Source organism: Capricornis sumatraensis, chromosome X (genome assembly GCF_032405125.1).
Source record: "Capricornis sumatraensis isolate serow.1 chromosome X, serow.2, whole genome shotgun sequence".
Classification (NCBI taxonomy): Eukaryota; Metazoa; Chordata; class Mammalia; order Artiodactyla; family Bovidae; genus Capricornis; species Capricornis sumatraensis.
In genome coordinates this window covers 63,565,748-63,589,438 of record NC_091092.1, presented here as the reverse complement: position 1 = coordinate 63,589,438, position 23,691 = coordinate 63,565,748, and the positions used below count along the sequence as shown (strand labels likewise).

General features: G+C 47.0%; 1 pseudogene; it reads left to right on the top strand.

Moving 5' to 3' along the window:
- The first annotated feature begins 4,001 nt into the window (after positions 1-4,001).
- Positions 4,002-5,655, top strand: LOC138071718 (protein EOLA1-like; annotated as a pseudogene).
- The last annotated feature ends 18,036 nt before the right edge of the window (positions 5,656-23,691 follow it).

Genomic DNA, 23,691 nt, shown 5'->3' with positions numbered 1-23,691 from the left:
GATGAGAAGAGCACACTAGGTCTGTTCTGACTTCCTGACATCTGGGCCTGTGGGAGACTGGGGACCTGGTGTGCGGAGCAAGGACTCAGGTGGGGAGAGGTCAGGGGCCAGGGGAGTCGGCTCTTCCCATCAGCTGACCAAAGTATTGGAGCTTCAATTTTAGCATTAGTCCTTCCAATAGATATTCAGAGTTGATTTCGTTTAGGATCGACAGGCTTGGTCTCCTTGCCGTCCAAGGAAATTTCAAGAGGTCCATGAATCAAGGCAGATGGGAAGCGGTCAAACAGGAGGTGACAAGAGTGAACATCGACATTCTAGGAATCAGTGAACTAAAATGGACTGGAATGGGTGAATTTAATTCAGATGACCATTATATCTACTACTGTGGGCAGGAATCCCTTTGAAGAAATGGAGTAGCTGTCATAGTCAACAAAAGAGTCTGAAATGCAGTACTTGGATGCCGTCTCAAAGATGACAGAATGATCTCTGTTTGTTTCCAAGGCAAACCATTCAATATCATGGTAATCCAAGTCTATGCCCCAACCAGTAACGCTGAAGAAGCTGAAGATGAACAGTTCTATGAAGACCTACAAGACCTTCTAGAACTAACACCCCCAAAAGATGTCCCTTTCATTACAGGGGACTGGAATGCAAAAGTAGGAAGTCAAGAAATACTTGGAGTAACAGGCAAATTTGGCCTTGGATTACAGAATGAAGCAGGGCGAAGGCTAATAGAGTTCTGCCAAGAGAACGCACTGGTCATAGCAAACACCCTCTTCCAACAACACAGGAGAAGACTCTACACATGGACACCACCAGATGGTCAACACCAAAATCAGATTGGTTACATTCTTTGCAGCCAAAGATGGATAAGCTCTATACAGTCAGCAAAAACAAGACTGGGAGCTGACTGTGGCGCAGATCATGAACTCTTTATTGCCAAAGTCAGACTGACATTGAAGAAAGTGGAGAAAACCACTAGACCATTCAGGTATGACCTAAATCAAATCCCTTATGACTATACAGTGGAAGTGAGAAATAGATTTAAGGGACTAAGTCTGATAGACCGAATGCCTGATAATCTATGGTTGGAGGTTCATGACACTGTACAGGAAACAGAAATCTAGACCATCCCCAAGAAAAAGAAATGCAAAAAAGCAAAATGGCTGTCTGAGGAGGCCTTACAAATAGCTATGAAAAGAAGGGAAGCAAAAAGCCAAAGAGAAAAGGAAAGATGCATCAATTTGAATGCAGAGTTCCAAAGAATAGCAAGGAGAGATAAGAAAGCCTTCCTCAGTGATCAATGTAAAGAAATAGAGGAAAACAATAGAATGGGAAAGACTAGAGATCTCTTCAAGGAAATTAGAGATACCAAGGGAATATTTCATGCAAAGATGGGCTCAATAAAGGACAGAAATGGTAGGGACCTAACAGAAGCAGAAGATATTAAGAAGAGGTAGTAGGAATACACAAAAGAACCGTACAAAAAAAGATCCTCACGGCCCAGATAATCACAATGGTGTGATCACTCACCTAGAGCCAGACATCTTTGAATGTGAAGTCAAGTGGGCTTTAGGAAGCATCAGTACGAACAAAGCTAGTGGAGGTGATGGAATTCAAGTTGAGCTTTTCAAATCCTGAAACACGATGCTGTGAAAGAGCTGCACTCAGTATGTCAGCAAATTTGGAAAACTCAGCAGTGGCCACAGGACTGGAAAAGGTCAGTTTTCATTCCAATCCCAAAGAAAGGCAATGCCAAAGAATGCTCAAACAGATGGTATTACTTCATTATTTTTCATGACTGAGTAGTATTCCTGTGTGTGTCGGGGGGTGGGTGTGTGTGCGTGTGTGCACCACATCTTCTTTATCCACCCATCTGTTGACGGATATTTAGGATGCTTCCATGTCTTGTCTGCATTGGGGTGTATGTATCTTTTAATATTAGAGTTTTTGTCTTTTCCAAGCATATATTCAGGAGTGGGATTGCTGGATCATATGGTAGTTCCGTTTGTTGTTGTTTAAGGATCTTCCACACTGTTCTTCATATTGACTGTTTCAGTTTATGTTTCCACCAATAGTGTACAAGGCTTCCTTTTTCTCTGCACACTCTCCAGCATTTATTCTTCGTTAGTTTTATTGATGATGGCCTTTCTGACCAGTGTAAGGTGATAGTTCACTGGAGTTTTGGTTTGAATTTGTCTAATAATTAAGAATGTTGAGCATCTTTTCAAGTGCCGGTCAGCCATCTGTGTCATCTTTGGAGAAAGGGTCTTCTTTGGAGTATGGCTTTTGTGTAAGGGTCACACAGGCTGGGTAGCTCAAAGCATGATCCGTGTTGGCTCAGTAGACCAGGAGCCGAGGTCGAGGTGTCAGCTGATGTTGGCTATCATGTGGGCTGTGGGAAGAGTCTGTCCCATCTCTACCCCCTCACTTCCAGGGCATTGCTGACCATGGTGGGTGTGTCTGGGCTTGGAGAGCTCCACCTTCTTCTTCACCCAGAGTTCTCCTGTGTGCCTTTCTGTCTCTAAATGTGTCCTTCATATGGAGCCTGCGGTCCTGTTAGAGGAGGGTCCATCCTAATGAGCTCACTTGACCTCCGTCAGCTCTGTGAAGATCTTTTCTTTGTCTTTAATGTCACGCCAAGGTACTTGGGATTCAGACTCTAGCACCTGACTCTGAGGGGCATGATGTGTCTCCTCACACCCTACAAAGGCCCTGAGGTAGGAAGACACTGGAATGTTCCAAGTATGGAAGGATGATCTTCATGGCTACCAGGGGTGAATCTAGAGGGGAGGAGAGCAGGCCACCAGGGTAGGAGCCAGATCTCATGGGGCCTCACGGGCCTGTGGTAACTGTGGCTCTGCTGTTCTCAGGGAAGGGAAGGCCTGGAAGGCCCTGGGATGGGTTCCTCTGGGACCTTGTCCCCGTCCTCACAGCCATGTGGAAACAGAGGCTCCCTTGGAGGCGCTGAGACACTGCTGAGGTTCAGGCCTGAGGCTCTGCTCCTCGGCCTCCAATTCCCTCCAGTAAACAGGGACCCCCCTCCAGGTAAAAGAAAAGAAATGAGATTGGAGGTGTGTGTGGTCAGGTCCCCTGAAGTCATGGGCTATCTCTCTATCTCTCAGCATCTCCTCAGTCGTGGAACGAGGTGACAGTAACCTAGCGGATTCTTTGAGGTTTGAGTTCTGTGACCCCTGTGTGGTGCCGTCCCAGGCCCTGATGATGACACGGAGTGCATCCATCCCAGTAGTTCCTGCTCTCCTTTGTTCTTTCTCAAGGCTCTGGGCAAGGGCCAGGGTATCAGCTGACAGTGGCGTCTGGGGTGTGGGAAGGGCTGGGAGGGAGGTGGCTCCCAAAGGCATGCAGAAGACACCTGGCAGGGCCGTCTGAGCTTCAGGGCAGCCCCAGGGCCAAGGCCAGATTGGTTAGCACGGAACTGCCCTCAGCAGCCCTGGGCTGAGATGGGGGATCTGTAGAGCATTGGCAGGGGTGGGGTTGGGAGCTGAGGGGTAGGGTGGCGGCCTGGGGTGGGGGAAGCCAAGCCCAAGACAGTGCCTCTCTCTGCCGGGAGAGGACCAGAGCCTAGCCTCTGGGCTGTGAAGCCAGGGGCTTGCCCTCCCTCCTCAGTGCTCCCCATGTTTCCGGGCCCTCTGTCTTGGAAGTCACCACGTGACTCTCTCCCGCTGTCCTGCCCTCCTCCCTGACCTCCCCACAGCATCCATGTGATGAATGTGTCCTCTAGATTGCCGTCCACCTGTCAGCAGACCATGTGGAGATGGATGGAAGGAGTCAGACCTCTCTGACAGCACCTGCCCTCATTCTGTGTCAGCAGGCTTGAAAGACGCTCAGGCATGTGGGGCTGAGGTCCGGCCCAGTGCTGAGGTCCAGCCCAGTGCTGAGGTCCAGCCCAGGGCTGTGAGCTTGGAGGCTGCTGTGTCAGGCTCCTGACCTTTGTGGTTCTGTGTTTCCACAGCCACAGGAGGCCCGGAGAGCCCTGTGAGATGAAGTTTAACTGTCTGTCCTTCCAACAGCCTTTTTCAGGTTTCATCTTAAAGAGTGTCAAGACCCTGAAGATGTGGTGGTGGCCCATGCTATGTGGACCCGGCACTGTACCCTGGCCATCCACATGGCACACCGGGACTGGGAGGACGTGGCCTGGCAGGAGCTGCTAGAGCAGAGGCTAAGGATGAGCCCCACCTAGATCCAGGCCTGCTGTGGGATGGGGACAAGTTCAGCTGCAGAGTGATTGCAGGCAAGTGACACCCTGCCCTGCACTGCCTACACAGCCCCGGGTGCTACCTTGGATCTCAGCTGGGTTGTGCTCGTTTGTTTTCTGTTGAACTGGTTGGTGGGGGGTGGGGGGATGAGGGTTCTTCAGAGGGACAGCAAGAGTCCCTGGGCTGGGAGATGGTGGCCAAGGTGCCTGACCACCACTCTGTGCCTCAGTCCCCATTTGTGCTCTGAGGCAGAGGTGCATCCAGGTCTGCACATGGCACTTGTCCTGCTGTGTGTGTGTCCACACGTGTGTGTGTGTGTGTGTGTGTGTGTGTGTGTGTGTGTGCCTAGCAGAGACCATGAGAGGCAGGAAAGCACCCAGCCAGGGTTCCACACCCCCACTGCCTGCAACTGGGCTTGAGCAAGTCCCCTGACTCCCCAGCGGTAGGCCCCACAGCAACACCTGTCTTGTGGCAAAGTGTTTGGGGACCTGATGTCCACAGGCTCCCTGCTTGGGCCCTTCTGCTCTGCCCCTGTGGCCTGCAGTGGGCAGACTGAGACCTGCCTGTGGCCTGGTGCATTCCTGGAGCACCAGGCCTCTCCCTTTCATTTTGCTCCCCCCCTCGCTTGGCCTTGCCCTGAATTCCCTTAAGACTCTTGAGAGTCCCTTGGACTGCAAGGAGATCCAACCAGTCCATTCTGAAGATCAGCCCTGGGATTTCCTTGGAAGGAATGATGCTAAAGCTCAAACTCCAGTACTTTGGCCACCTCATGTGAAGAGTTGACTCATTGGCAAAGATTCTAATGCTGGAAGGGACTGGTGGCAGGAGGAGAAGGGACGACAGAGGATGAGATGGCTGGACGGCATCACTGACTTGATGGACGCGAGTCTGAGTGAACTCCGGGAGATGGTGATGGACAGGGAGGCCTGGCGTGCTGCGATTCATGGGGTCACAGAGTCGGACACGACTGAGCAACTGAACTGAACTGAACTGAACTGAAGGTGAGCCATCCTGAATTGCTCAGCCAGAGGACCCAATTCACCTCACATCCCCTCCATGTTACGGTCTTCATCTCTAGGAGGTGTGACTTTGAATCACCTTGTTCACTTTCTGTGTCCTGTCTTTGCACTCAGGTCTTATGGACAGCGGGGACACTTTCTTGCACCCAGAAAACCTAGGTCCCAATGAGGTGGAGGGGCTGGAGATTCAAGCCCTGCTACCCGACCTGCAATAGAAGTACCTGACAGTGCTCATCAACCCTAGCTGGCTGTTGCAGCCCTTCCCAGCAAGGGGTGGGAAGGACATCTTCCAGGTGGACATCCCTGAGCATCTGATCCCCTTTGGGCAGGAGGCCTGTCCAGACTGGGCTCTCAAAAGGAAGGTGACTGAGAGATCAGCACATGGTGACACCATGCCCTGGACATGCGATTCTGTCTGAATCTGCCCCACCCTGCGGTGCCTACTTGGTGCAGGGCCAGGTGCAGGGACTCCCCTCATAAGGTGCTGTTCTGGACTCAGCAAGGGTCTCCACGACTTTGACCTTTACAAAATGATGGTGTTGCCACTCGCACTGGCTCTCCTGTGTCTGGGTGCTTGAGAAAAATGTGTTGTTGGCAAACCGGTTAGTGTTTTCCCCTCTTTGTTCTGGTCCAAACTCCCTGATGTTGGAACAGTGTCCACGGGGTGATGAGAGAAGGCTGGGGGCAGGGCTGAGCGTAAGCAGCCAGTGAGGCCTCCAGCTGATAGAGAGTCCCCCAGGCCCAGAAACAGGCCTTGGCGTGTCCTTGCAGGTGACCCTTGCCCTGCTGTAAACTGTTGCTTTGCTCACAAGGCCTGCATGTTGGACACACTGCCTGTCCGCATCATGTCCAAACACAGGCTCGTCAATACAGCTGTGAGGGCAGAGCAAAAAGGGCTGCTGTTTACCTTGTGGGAACCTATACTTGTCTTTGGGTTTGGGGTCATGTGTTTGCAAGGTTCTTGGCGGGTGGGGTGAGTGACCCCACTTTCTGCTGAGCATCTTGGGGAGGCCCATGGATCGGTAGTTGGAGATGCTCAGCTGCTGATCAGAAACTTGTGGTATCCTTGGGGGATCCTTGAGGAGCACCTTCTGCTTCAGGGTGCATAACTCATGGAAGGTGACACCCCCATGCACAGGAGCCAAGGCCCAAGAACCAGTCCATCCTGTGCTTGCCTCGTCATTCAAATCAGCAACCACACTCTTGGCCGAGTGTGTGAAATGTTGCTGCTTCAGAAAAAAGGAACCATGGGGTCCAGACTGAAGACTGTCCAGCCTCACTGGGCTCACCCTGTGCCATGTGAATAGCATGGACAGATAGAAAGAACACAGACTCGCAGTTCTCATTTGATTCTTTACTCCTGTGGAGTTCTGCTTTACTTTATTAGACCAGAAATCGACTTTTGATTACAAGAGAGGGCTTTTGAGTGCCCCTAGGGATCTGGCAGCTCAGGGATTTTGTTTGTGCTTGAGCAATGACACCACCCTTATGGCAGAAAGTGAAGAGGAACTAAAAAGCCTCTTGATGAAAGTGAAAGAGGAGAGTGAAAAAGTTGGCTTAAAGTTCAACATTCAGAAAACAAAGATCATGGCATCTGGTCTCATCACTTCATGGGAAATAGATGGGGAAATCGTGGAAACAGTGTCAGACTTTATTTTTTAGGGCTCCAAAATCACTGCAGATGGTGATTGCAGCCAATAAATTAAAAAATGCTTACTCCTTGGAAGGAATGTTATGACCAACCTAGATAGCATATTAAAAAGCAGAGACATTACTTTGTCAACAAAGGTCCGTCTAGTCAAGGCTATGGTTTTTCCAGTGGTCATGTATGCATGTGAGAGTTGGACTAGGAAGAAAGCTGAGCACCAAAGAATTGATGCTTTTGAACTGTGGTGTTGGAGAAGACTCTTGAGAGTCCCTTGGACTGCAAGGAGATCCAACCAGTGCATCCTAAAGGAGATCAGTCCTGGGTGTTCATTGGAAGGACTGATGCTGAGGCTGAAACTCCAATACTTTGGCCACCTCATGCGGAGTTGACTCATTGGAAAAGACTCTGATGCTGGGAGGGATTTGGGGTAGGAGGAGAAGGGGACGACAGAGGATGAGATGGCTTGATGTCATCACCAACTCGATGGACATGAGTTTGGGTAAACTCTGGGAGTTGGTGTTGGACAGGGAGGCCTGGCGTGCTGCGATTCATGGGGTCACAAAGAGTCGGACATGACTGAGCGACTGAACTAAACTGAACTGAACTGAATGGGACGGGATGCCATAATCATCATTTTTTTGAATGTTGTGTTTTAAGCCAGCTTTTTCACTCCCATCTTTCACCTTCATCAAGAAGCTCTTTTATTCCTCTTTGCTTTCTACTATTAGGGTGGTGTCATCTACATATCTGAGGTTATTGATATTTCTCCCAGCAATCTTGAATCCAGCTTAAACTGGTACCCAAATATATGTACATGCATGTTCCCAGGTTGTGCAAGTGGAAAGAGCCCACCTGCCAATACAGGAGGTGTAAGAGACATGGGTTTGGTCCCGGAGTCGAGAAGATTTCCTGGAGGAGAGTATGGCAACCCACTCCAGTACTCTTGCCTGGAGTGTCCCATGGACAAAGGAGCCTGGCGGGTTACCGTCTATGGAGTGACAAAGAGTGGGACACGAGTGAAGCGACTTAACACACACATGTTCATGCAGCACATCCAACAGCCAAAAGTGGAATAAGCTGAGATATCCCTGGTTGCTCAGTCAGTAAAGGATCCATCTGCAATGAGGGAGATCTGGGATCTTGCCTGAGATGAGAAGATGCCCTGGAGCAGGGAACGACTACTGACTCCAATATTCTGGCCTGCAGAATTCCATGGAATGTATATAGTCCATGGGATTGCAAACAGTCGGACACACTGAGAGAGAGAAACAATGGGAGACACACAAAAAGAGACACTGTGAGAGTCACACAGGGACACACACACACAGAGACACACACTGAAAGGGACACACACACACTGAGAGTTAGCCATGCAAACTGAGAGAGACAGACCAACACACACACACAAACATACTGAGAAAGACACACACATGAGAGAGACACACACTGTGAAAGAGTCAACACACAACATACAGAGACACAAACACACTGAGAAACACACACACTGAGAGAGAGACATCCACAGAGAGATGGAAAAATACACACTGAGAGACACACATGCTGAGAGAGACTTAAACACTTTGAGAGAGTCACAAACACTGAGAGACACTAACAGAGACACATAGAGACACATAATGAAGAGACACACACAGAGAGTCATACACATACAGAGAGAGACACACATGCACACTGACACACACAAACTGAGAACCAGATACACTCACACAGAGAGGCACACACAAAGAGACACAGAGACACACACACTCAGAGAAACAAGCAAACACACACTGAGAGAACGACACAAACACTGAGAGAGACATACACACTGAGAGAGTCACAAACACTGAGAAACACACACACAGACACATACAGACACACAATTGAGAGATATACACATTGAGAGACATACCCTTAGAGAGAGAGAAAAACAAAACACGGACACACACACACTGCGAACAATACAGACTTACACTCAGAGAGACACACACACTGAGAGAGACACACAGAGAGAGAGAGAGACAAAAACACACTGAGAAACACACACAGAGACACACAGGGACATGCAAACTGAGAGGGACAAACACACTGAGAGACACACACACTGAGAGAAATACACATACAGAGAGAGACACACACACACATGCTAAGAACCAGACACACTCACAATTAGAGAGACATACTGAGAGAGACACATACTGAGAAAGAGAGAAAAACACACTGAGAGACACACATACTGAGAGACACACACACAGATATACAGAGACAAGCAAAATGACAGGGGCACACACACTGAGAAACACCCTCATCCAGGAAGAGACACACACTCATGAGAGCAAGACACACACACACACTGAGGGAGAGAAACTTAAACACAGAGAGCGAGACACACATTCACACTCTGAGAGAGATACACACACACACTGAGAGGGAGACACACACAACTTACAGGGAGAGACACACACATTGAGAAACACACACAGACACTACCAAAGAGACCCACAGCACTGAGGCAGACACACAATGAGACAGAAACACACACATGGAGAGAGAGACACATTGGGAGACACACAAACAGAGACATTGTGAGAGTCACACAGAGACACACACACAGAGACACACACACTGAAATGGACACACACACACTGAGAGTTAGCCATGCACACTGAGAGAAAGACAAACACACAAACACACACTGAAAAAGACACACACAAGGGAGAGACACTCACTTTGAAAGTGTGAACACACGACATACAGAGACACACACACTGAGAGAGACATCCACACTGAGAAGGAGAAACACACTGTGAGAAACACACACACTGAGAGAAACATACACACTGAGACAGAGACACAAACATTGTGAGCCACACATAGTGACACAGAGTAACACACACAGAGACACACACACAAACACACACACACTTAGAGACATACACATACAGAGAAAGACACACATACACGCTGAGAGAGAGACATCCACAATGAGAAAGAGAAACACACACTGAGAGATGCACATACTGAGAGACACACACACACAGAGACCTAAATAATTAGAATCACAAACACTGAGAGACACACACAGAGACACACAGAGACAGAAAATACACAGAAAAACACACTGAGAGTCAAACAGATACAGAGAGAGACACACGCACACTGACACACACACACTGAGAATCAGACACACTCACACTGAGAGAGACACACATAGAGACACACACACCCAAAGAGAGAGATGCACAAACACTGAGAGAGACACACACACTATATGAGAGTAGACACACACACTGTGTAAGATTGAACACAAAATATACAGAAACACACACTCATTGAGAAAGACACACACACACACACCATGAAATACAGACATCCACAATGAAAGAGAGAAACACACAGTGAGAGACACACACAGACACTGAGAGAGACATACAAACTCAGTCACACTCCATGAGAGACCCACACAGAGAGACATAGAGACACACACACTGAGAGTCATACCCATACAGAGAGAGACACACACACACACTGAAAGAGACATACACAGTGAGAGAGAGTAACACACACTGAGACACACCCAGAGACACATAGAGACACACACTGAGACATACACAATCTGAGAGACATACCCTTAGAGAGAGAGAGAAAACAAAAACACGGACACACACACACACACTGAGAGAAACACACACTGAGAGAGAGACAAAAACACACTGAGACACACACACAGAAACACAAAGAGACATGCAATCTTAGAGGGACACACACACTGAGAGATATACACATACAGAGAGGCACACACACACATGCTAACAACCTGACACACTCACAATGAGAGAGACACACTGAGAGAGAGAGAAAAACACACTGAGAGACACACATACTGAGAGAGACACACAGAGACAGGCAAACTAACAGGGACACACACACACACTGAGAGAAACACACACACTGAGAGAGAGACAAAAACACACTGAGACACACACAGAGACACAAAGAGACATGCAATCTTAGAGGGACACACACACTGAGAGACATACACATACAGAGAGGCACACACACACATGCTAACAACCTGACACACTCACAATGAAAGAGACACAGTGAGAGAGACACACACTGAGAGAGAGAGAAAAACACACTGAGAGACACACATACTGAGAGAGACACACAGAGACAGGCAAACTAACAGGGACACACACACTGAGAGACACCCTCATCCAGGAAGAGACACACACTCATGAGCACAAGACACAAGACACACACAGATGGAGAGAAACTTAAACAGAGAGTGAGACACACATTCATGCACTGAGAGAGAGACACACACAACTTAGAGGAAGAGACACACACATTGAGAAACACACACAGACACTTAGGGAGAGAAACTGAACCAGAGAGAGCGAGATGCACATTCACACACTGAGAGAGACACACACACAACTTAGAGGGAAAGACACACACATTGAGAAACACACACAGACACTAACAAAGAGACTCACAACACTCAGGCAGACACACAATGAGACAGAAACACACATGGAGAGGGAGACACACTGTGAGACACACAAACAGAGACATTGTGAGAGTCACACAGAGACACACACTGAGAGACACACACAATGAAAGGGACACACATGCTGAGAGTTGGCCATGCACACTGAGAGAGATAGACACACAAACACGCACACTGAAAAAGACACACACAAGAGAGAGACACTCACTGTGAAAGTGTGAACACACAACTTACAGAGACACACACACTGAGAGACACATACACTGAGAGAGAGAGACAACCACACTGAGAAGGAGAAACACACACTGAGAGACACACACAGACACTGAGAGAGACAAACACTCAGAGTCACAAACCATGAGAGACCCACACAGAGAGATATAGAGATATACACATTGAGAGACACACATACTGAGAGACATACACATACAGGGAGAGACATACACACACTGAAAGAGACATATACACTGAGAGAGAGTCACAAACACTGAAAAACACACACACAGACACATACAGATACACAACTGAGAGACACACACTAACAGACATACCCTTACAGAGAGAAAAAAAAAAAACACGGAGACACACACACACACTGAGAACCAGACACATTCACACTGAGAGAGACACACACACTGAGAGAAAGACAAAAACACACTGAAACACACAGAGACACACAGAGACATGCAAACTGAGAGAGACACACACTGAGAGACATAAACATACAGAGAGAGGCACACACACACACGCTAAGAACTAGACACTCTCACAATGAGAGAGACACACTGAGAGAGACACACCGAGAGGGAGGGAGAAAAACACACTGAGAGAAACACATAATGAGAGATACACACAGAGGCACACAGAGACAGTCAACTAACAGGGACACACACACTGAGACACACCCTCATCCAGGAAGAGACACACGCTCCTGAGAGCAAGACACACACACACATACACACACACTGAGGGAGAGAAACTTAAAGACAGAGAGCGAGACACACATTCACACTCTGACAGAGACACACACACACTGAGAGAGAGACATGCACAACTTAGAGGGAGAGACACACACGTTGAGGACACACACAGACAGCACCAAAGAGACCCACAACACTGAGGCAGACACACAATGAGACAGAATCACACATATGGAGAGAGGATACACTGGAGAGACAAACAGAGACACACACACAGAGACACACACTGAAAGGGACACACATACCGAGTGTTAGCCATGCACACTGAGAGAGATAGACACACACACACACACTGAAAGAGACACAAGAGAGACATTCATTGTTAAAGTGTGAACACACAACATACAAAGACACACACACACTGAGAGACAAACACACTGAGAGAGAGAGACATCAACACTGAGAAGGAGAAACACACTGTGAGAGACATACACACTGAGAGAAACGTACACACTGAGATAGAGACACAAACATCGTGAGCCACACATAGTGACACATAGAGACACACACACAGATACACACACACACACACACACTTACAGACAGACACATACGGAGAGTGACACACACACACACTGAGAGAGAGAGACATCCACACTGAGAGAGCGAAACACACACTGAGAGAGACTTAAATAATTCGAGAGAGCCACAAACTCTGAGAGACAAACACAGAGACACATAGAGACAGACAACAGACAGACACACACACTGACAGTCATACACATACAGAGAGAGACACACACACACACTGAAACACAAACACACACTTAGAATCAGACACATTCACACTGAGAGAGACACACACAGAGAAACACAGAGACACACACTCTCAGAGAGAGAAGCACAAACACTGAGAGAGAAACACACTGAGAGGCACACTCAAACTAAGAGTGACACACAACACTATATGAGAGTAGACACACACACTGTGTAAGATTGAACACAAAACAACAAAAACACACACAAATTGAGAAACACACACACACACACTGTGAAAGAGAGACATCCACAATGAGAGAAACACATAGTGAGAGACACACACAGACACTGAGAGAGACATACACACTCAGTCACACACCATGAGAGACCCACACAGAGAGAGACACACAAACACTGAGAGACACACACACACTGAAAGAGACATACACACTGAGAGAGAGTCACAAACACTGAGAAACACACACAGAGACACATACAGACACACAACTGAGAGATACACACACTAAGAGACATACCCTTACAGAGAGAGAAAAACAAAAACATGGACACACACACACACTGAGAACCAGAGAAACTCACACTGAGAGAGACACACATTCTGAGAGAGAGACAAAAACACACTGAGAGACACACACAGAGACACACACTCAGAGAGAGAGGCACACACACTGAGAGAGAGACACACACACTGAGAGAGAGTGAGAAAAACAGACTGAGAGCCACACATACTGAGAGACACACACAGAAACACACAGAGACAGGCAAACTAACAGGGACACACACACTGAGAGACACCCTCATCCAGGAAGAGACACACACTCCTGAGCACAAGACACACAAATAAACACACTGAGGGAGAGAAACTTAAAGACAGAGAGCGAGACACACATTGAGAGAGACACACACACACTGAGAGACATGCACAACTTAGAGGGGGAGACACACACATTGAGCAACACACAGACACTACAAAAGAGACCCACAACACTGAGGCAGATGCAAAATGAGACAGAAACACACACATGGAAAGAGATACACTGGGAGACACACAAACAGAGACATTGTGAGAGTCACACAGAGACACACACACAAAGACACACATACTGAAAGGGAAACACACAAGCTGAGAGTTATCCATGCACACTGAGACACACACACACACACACACACACACACACTGGGAAAGACACATTCAAGAAGGAGACACCAACTGTGAAATAATGAACACACAACATACAGAGACACACAAACACTGAGAGACACACATACTAAGAGAGAGAGAGAGACATCCACACTAAGAAGGAGAAACACACTGTGAGAGACACAGAAACTGAGAGAAACATACACTGTGAGCCACACTCAGTGACACATAGAGACACACACACAGACACACACACACACACACTTAGAACATACAAATACAGAGAGAGAAACAGATACACACTGAGAGAGAGAAACACACACTGAGAGACACACACACTGACAGACTTAAACACTTTGAGAGAGTCACAAACACTGAGAGACACACACAGAGACCCATAGAAACACACAATGAACAGACACAACACACACAGTTAGTCATACACATACAGAGAGTGAGACACACGCACACTGACACACACACACACACTCTGAGAACCAGACACATTAACACTGAGAGAGACACACAAAGACACACACAGAGACACATACACACTAAGAGAGAGGCACACACACTGAGAGAGAGACACACACACTGAGAGAGATATACACACTGAGAGAGCGTGACAAACACTGACAAACACACACAGAGACACATACAGACACACAATTGAGAGATACACACACTGAGAGACATACACATACAATGGGAGAAACACACACTCCTGAGAGCAAACAAACACAAACACTGAGAATCAGACACACTCACACTGACAGAGACACACACACACAGAGACACACACATTCAGAGACTCAAAACACACTGAGAGACTCATATGGAGACAAACAGATGCATGCCAACTCAGGGAGACATACACACAGAGAGACATACACATACACTGGGAGAAACACACACACACTAGGAAACAGGCACACTCAAAATGAGAGAAACACACTGGCAGAGACACACACTGAGAGAGATACAAATACACAATGAGAGAGACACACTGAGAGAGACACATACTGAGAGACACACACAGAGACACACAGAGACAGGCAAACTGACAGGGACACACACTGAGAGACGCCCTCATCCAGGAAGAGAAACACTCCTGAAAGCATGACACACGCAAACACTGAGAATCAGACACACTCACACTGAGAGGGACACACACACTGAGAGACAGTCAAAACACACTGAGAGACACACAGAAACATGAAAACTGAGAGGGACACACACATTGAGAGACATACACATACAGTGGGAAAAACTAACACTCCTGAGAGCAAACATACACAAACACTGAGAATCAGACACACTCACACTGAGAGGGACACACACACTGAGAGAGACACACTTATTGAGAGAGACACACACACAGTGAAAACACACTGACAGACACATACATACAGAGAGATACACACAGGGACACACAGAGAGGCAAACTCACTGGGACACACACACTGAGACACATACACATACATTGGGAGAAACACACACTCCTGAGAGCAAACAGACACAAACACTGAGAATCAGACACACTCACACTGAGAGAGACACACTTTTTGAGACAGACACACACAGAGAGGGTCAAAACACACTGAAGACACACACATACAGAGAGACACACACAGGGACACACAGAGAGGCAAACTCACTGGGACACACACACTCAGACATAAACATACACTGGGAGATACACACACTCCTGACAGCAAACAAACACTGAGAATCAGACACACTCTCACTGACAGAGACACACACATTCAGAGACTCAAAACACACTCAGAGACTCATACAGAGACAAATAGAGGCATGCCATCTCTGAGAGACATACACACAGAGAGACATACACATACACTGGGAGAAACACACACACACACTAAGAACCAGGCATACTCACATTGAGAGAGACACACTGACAGAGACACACCCTGAGAGACAGAGAAAAACAAAATGAGAGAGACACAGTGACAGAGACACTCACTGAGAGAGAGACACACTGAGAGAGAGAGGAAAACACACTGAGTGACACACATGCTCTGAGACACACATACACACAGACAAGCCCAGAGACACACAGACACAGCAAACTGACAAGGACACACACTGAGAGACACCCTCATCCAGGAAGAGTCACACACTCCTGAGTGCAAGACACACACAAATCTGAGGATCAGACACACTCAGCTGAGAGAGACAACACACTGAGACAGACACACACATTCAGAGAGTCAAAACACACTGAGAGACACACGCAGAGACACAAAGAAACATGTAAACTGAGACAGACACACACACTGGGAGACATACACGTACACAGGGAGAAATACACACACACACTAACAACCGGCACGATCACAATTAAAGAGAATTCCTGAGAGAGACACACACTGAGAGACAGTGAAAAACACATTGAGAGATGCACACAAACTGAGAGACACACACAGAGACACACAGACAGGCAAACTCACAGGGACACACACACTCAGAAACATACACATACAGTGGGAGAAACACACACTCCTGAGAGCAAACAAACACAAACACTGAGAATCAGACACACTCACACTGAGACAGACACACACACACATAGACACACATATTCAGAGACTCAAAACACACTGAGAGACACATACAGAGACAAACAGAGACATGCCAACTCAGAGAGACATACACACAGAGAGACATACACATACAGTAGGAGAAACACACACACAAACTAACATCCAGGCACACTCACAATGAGAGAGACACACTGACAGTGACACACGCTGAGAGACAGAGGAAAACACACTGAGAGATACAGACATGATGAGAGACACACACAGAGACACACAGAGAGAGGCAAACTGACTGGGACACACACACTGCTAGACATACACATACAGTGGGAGAAACACACACACACAAAGAACCAGGCACACTCACAATGACAGAAAAACACTGACAGAAACAAACTCTGAGAGAGAATGGAAAACACAATGAGAAAGACACACTGAGAGAGTCACACACTGAGATAGAGAGAAAAACACACTGACAGACACACATACTGAGAGACAAGCACAGAGACCTACAGAAACAGACACACTGACAAGGACACATACACTGAGAGACATCCTCAATGAGGAAGAGACACAGACACCTGAGAGCAAGATAAACACAAACACTGATCAGACACACTCACACTGAGAGAGACACACACACATAGAGAGACCCACACACTGAGAGAGAATCAAACACACTGAGAGACACACAGAGAGACACACAGGGACATGCAAACTGAGAGGGACACACACACTGAGAGACATACACACACAGTGGGAGAAACACACATACACACTAAGAAGCAGGCACACTCACAATCAGAGAGTCACACTGACAGAGACATACACTTAGAGACAGGGAAAAACAAAATGAGAGAGACACACACTGAGAAAGAGAGAAAAACACACTGAGAGACACACATGCTCTGAGACACACATACACACAGACAAGCCCAGAGACACACAGACACAGCAAACTGACAAGGACACACACACTGAGAGACACCCTCATCCAGGAAGAGTCACACACTCCTGAGCGCAAGACACACAAAATCCCTGAGAATCAGACACACACTGAGAGAGACAACACACTGAGACAGACACACACATTCAGAAAGTCAAAACACACTGAGAGAAACACACAAGAGACACACCGAGACATGCAACCTGAGAGGGACACACACATACAGTGGGAGAAATACAGACACACACTAAGAAACAGGCACACTCACAATGAGACAGACACACTGACAGAGACACACACTGAGAGAGACAAAAACGCATGAGAGACACACATCCTGAGAGAGACACACACTGAGAGTGTTAAAAACACACTGAGAGAAACACACAGAGACACACAGACAGGCAAACTCACTGGGACACACACACTGACAGACATACACATACAGCTGGAGAAACACACATTCCTGAGAGCAAACAAACACAAACACTGAGAATCAGACACACTCACACTTAGAGAGACACACACACTGAGAGACACACACATTCAGAGACTCAAAACACACTGAGAGAAACACACAGAGACACAAAGAAACATGTAAACTGAGACGGACACCCACACTGAGTTTCATACACGTACAGAGGGAAAAACAAACACACACACTAACAACCGGCATGCTCACAATTAGAGGGAATTCCTGAGAGAGACACTCACTGAGAGACAGTTAAAAACACAAGGAGACACACACAAACTGAGAGACACACACAGAGATACACAGATAGGCAAGCTCACAGGGACACACATACTGTGGGACTTACACATACAGTGGGAGAAACACACATCCTGAGAGCAAACAAACACAAACACTGAAAATCAGACACACTCACAATGAGACACACACATTGAGACAGACACACACATTCAGAGACTCAAAACCCACTGAGAGACCTATGCAGAGACACACAGTGACATGCAATCAGAGAGAGACACACACTGAGAGACATACACATACAGAGGGAGAAACACACACACACACTAAGAACCAGGCATACTCACAATGAGAGAGACAACCTGATAGAGACACACACTGAGAGACAGAGAAAAACACAATGAGAGAGACACACTGAGAGAGACACACACTGAGAGAGACAGAAACACACACTGAGAGACATACATATTGAGAGACAAGCCCAGAGACACAGATTAACAGCAAACTGACAGGGGCACACCCAGTGAGAGACACCCTCATCCAGGAAGAGACACACTCCTGAGAGCAAGACACACACATACAAACCCTGAGAATCAGACGCACTTACACTGAGACACACAAAACACTGAGAGAGACACAAACATTGAGAGAGTCAAAACACACTGAGACACACACAGAGACACAAAGAGTCACGCAAACTGAGAGGTACACACACACTGAGAGACATACACTTACAGAGGGAGAAAAACACACACACACACTACGAACCAGGCACGGTCAGAATGAGAGAGACACACTGAGAGACACACACACTGAGAGAGAGAGAAAAAAACACCCTGAGAGACACACATACTCAGAGACGCACACAGAGTCACACAGAGACAGACAAACTGACAGGGACACACACATCACACACAGACATCCTCATCCAGGAAGAGACACACTCCAGAGAGCAAGACACACAGATACAGAATCATACACACTCACACTTAGAGAGACACACTTACTAAGAGTGACACACACACTGAAAGAAAATCAAAAAACAATGAGAGACACACACCGAGACACGCAGAGACATGCAAACTGAAAGGGACACACACACTGAGAGACATACACATACAGAGGGAGAAACACACACACTAAGAACCAGGCATGTTCACAATAAGAGAGACACACTGAGAGACACACAATTAGAGAGAGTGAAAAACACACTGAGAGACACACATACTGAGAGACACACACAGAGACACACAGAGATAGGCAAACTGTCAGGGACACACACACTGAGAGACATACACATACAGTGGGAGAAACACACACACCAAGAACCAGGCACACTCACAATGAGAGAAACACACTGACAGAGACACACATTGAGAGAGAGACAAAAACACAATGAGGGAGACACACTGAGAGAGACACACACTGAGAAAGAGAGAAAAACACACTGAGAGACACACACACTGAGAGACACACACAGAGACACACAGAGACAGGCAAACTGCCAGGGACACACACACTGAGAAACACCCTCATCCAGGAAGAAAGACACTCCTGAGAGCAAGACATCCACAAACACTGAGAATCAGACACATGCACACTGATAGAGACACACATAATGAGAGAGAGTCAAACACACTGAGAGACACACAGAGAAACACAGAGAGATAGGCAAACTGTCAGGGACACACACACTGAGAGACATATACATACAGTGGGAGAAAAACACACACACACTCTGAAAACCAGGCACACTCAAAATGAGAGAAACACACTGACAGAGACACACACTGAGAGAGAGATAAGCACACTGAGAGAGAAACACTGACAGAGACACACACTGAGAGAGAGAAAAGCACACTGAGAGAGAAACACTGACAGAGACACACACTGATTGAGAGAGGGAAACACAATAAGAAACACACATACTGAGAAACACACACAGATACACACAGAGACAGGCAAACTGACTGGGACACAAACACTGAGAGACATACACATACAGTGGGAGAAACACACACTCCTGAGATCAAACAAACACAAACACTGAGAATCAGACACACTCACACTGAGACAGACACATACACTGAGAGACACACACATTCAGAGACTCAAAACACACTGATACACACACACAGAGACACACAGAGACATGCAAACTCAGAGAGACACACACCGTGAGAGACATACACATACAGTGGGAGAAACACACACACAAACTAAGATCCAGGCACACTCACTATGAGAGAGACACACTGTCAGTGTCACACACTGAGAGAGAGAAAAACACACTGAGAGACACAGACATGATGAGAGACACACACAGAGACACACAGAGACAAGCAAACTGACTGGGACACACACACTGAGAGACATACACATACAGTGGGAGAAACACACACACACACACACACACACTAAGAACCAGGCACACTAACAAAGAGAAAAACACACTGACAGAGCCACACACTGAGAGAGAGAGAAAAGCACAATGAGAGAGACACACTGAGAGAGACACACGTGCTAGAGAGACAAACTTATTGAGAGAGACGCACACACACACAGAGTCAAATCACACTGAGAGACACACAGAGACATGCATATACATGCGAACTGAGAGGGACACACACACTGATAGACATACACATAAAGAGGGAGAAACACACACACACACTAAGAACCAGGCACGTTCACGTTGAGAGAGACACACACTGACAGAGAGTTAAAAACACACTGAGAGACACACATACTGAGAGTCACACACAGAGACACACAGAGACAGGCAAACTGACACGGACACACACACTAAGAGACATACACATACAGTGAGAGGAACACACACACACACACACTAAGAACCAGGCACACTCACAATGTGAGAAACATGCTGACAGGATCACACACTGAGAGAGAGAGAGAAACACATTGAGAGGGACACACTGAGAGAGACACACACTGAGATAGAGAAAAAAACATACTGAGAGACACACAGACTAAGAGACAAACACAGAGACATACAGAGACAGGTAAACTGAGAGGGACACAAAATGAGAGACATACACATACAGTGGGAGAAACACACACACACACTAAGAACCAGGCACGTTCACAGTGAGACAGACACACTGAGAGAGACACACTGATAGAGAGTGAAAAACACAGTGAGAGACACACATACTGAGAGACACACACAGAGACAGGCAAACTGACAGGGACACACATCCTGAGAGACATACACATACAGTGGGAGAAACACACACACACACTAAGAACCAGGCACACTCTCATTAGAGAAACACACTGAGGGAGACACACACTGAGAGAGAGAGAAAAACACAATGAGAGAGACAGCCTGAGAGAGATGCACACTGAGAGAGAGAAAAAAAACACAATGAGAGACACACACAGAGACACACAGAGAAGGGAAAATGAGAGGGACACACACACTGAGAGACACCCTCATCCAGGAAGAGACACACCCCTGAGAGCAAGACACACACAAACCCTGAGAATCAGACACACTCACACTCAGAGAGACACACTCACACCGAGAGAGACACACACACTGAGAGTGACATGCACACTGAGAGAGTCAAAACACACTGAGAGACACACAGAGAGACACACAGAGACATGCAAACTGAGAGGGACACACACACTGAGAGACATACACATACAGAGGGAGACACAAACACACACACTAACAACCGGCACGCTCACAATTAGACAGAATCACTGAGAGAGACACACACTGAGAGAGAGTGATAAAGACACTGAGAGACACACACATACTGAGAGACACACACAGAGACACACGGACAGGCAAACTCCCGGGGACACACACACTGAGAGATATACGCATACAGTGGGAGAAACAGACACTCCTGAGAGCAAACACACACAAACACTGAGAATCAGACACTCTCACACTGAGAGAGACACACACACTGACAGACACACACATTCAGAGACTCAAAACCCACTGAGAGACACATACAGAGACAAACAGAGACATGCAAACTCAGAGAGACACACACACTGAGAGACATACACATACAGTGGGAGAAACACACACACACACTAAGAACCAGGCACACTCACAATGAGAGAGACACACTGAGAGAAACACACACTGAGAGAGAGCAAAAAACACACTCAGAGACACACATACTGAGAGATATACATACTGAGAGACACACATACTGAGAGACACACAGAGACACACAGAAACAGGCATACTGACAGAGACACACAAACTGAGAGACACCCTCCTACAGGAAGAGACACACACTCCTGTGAGCAAGACACACACACAAACACTGAGAATCAGACACACTCACACTGAGAGGGACAACACACTGTGAGAGCCACACACATGGAGAGAGTCAAAACACTCTGAGAGACACACACAGAGAAACACAGAGACATGCAAACTGAGAGGGACAGACACACTTAGAGACATACAGATACAGTGGGAGAAATACAGACACACTAAGAACCAGGCACACTCACAATGAGAGAGACACACTGACCGAGACACACACTGATTGAGATAGAAAAACACACTGAGAGATATACATACTGAGAGACACACACACAGACACACAGACAGGCAAACTCACAGGGCAAACACACTGAGAGACATACACATACAGTGAGAGAAACACACACTCCTGAGAGCAAACGAACACAAACACTGAGAATCAGACACACTCACACTGAGAGAGACACACACATTCAGAGACTCAAAACACACTGAGAGACACATACAGAGACAAACAGAGAAATGCAATCTCAGAAAAACACACACTGAGAGACTTACACATACACTGGGAGAAACACACCCACACACTAAGAACCAGGCACACTCACAATGAGAGAGACACACTGATAGAGACACACTGAGAGACAGTGAAAAGCACACTGAGAGACACACATGATGAGAGACACACTCGGAGACACCCAGAGACAGGGAAACTGAGGGACATACACACTGAGAGACATACACATAAAGTGGGAGAATCACACACACACACACTAAGAACTAGGCACACTCACAATTTGAGAAACACTGACTGAGACACACTGAGAGAGAGAAGAAAAACACAATGACAAAGACACAATGAGAGAGACACACAGTTAGATAGAGAGAAAAACACACTGAGAGACACACATACTAAGATACACTCACAGAGACACACAGAGACAAGCAAACTTACAGGAACACACACACTGAG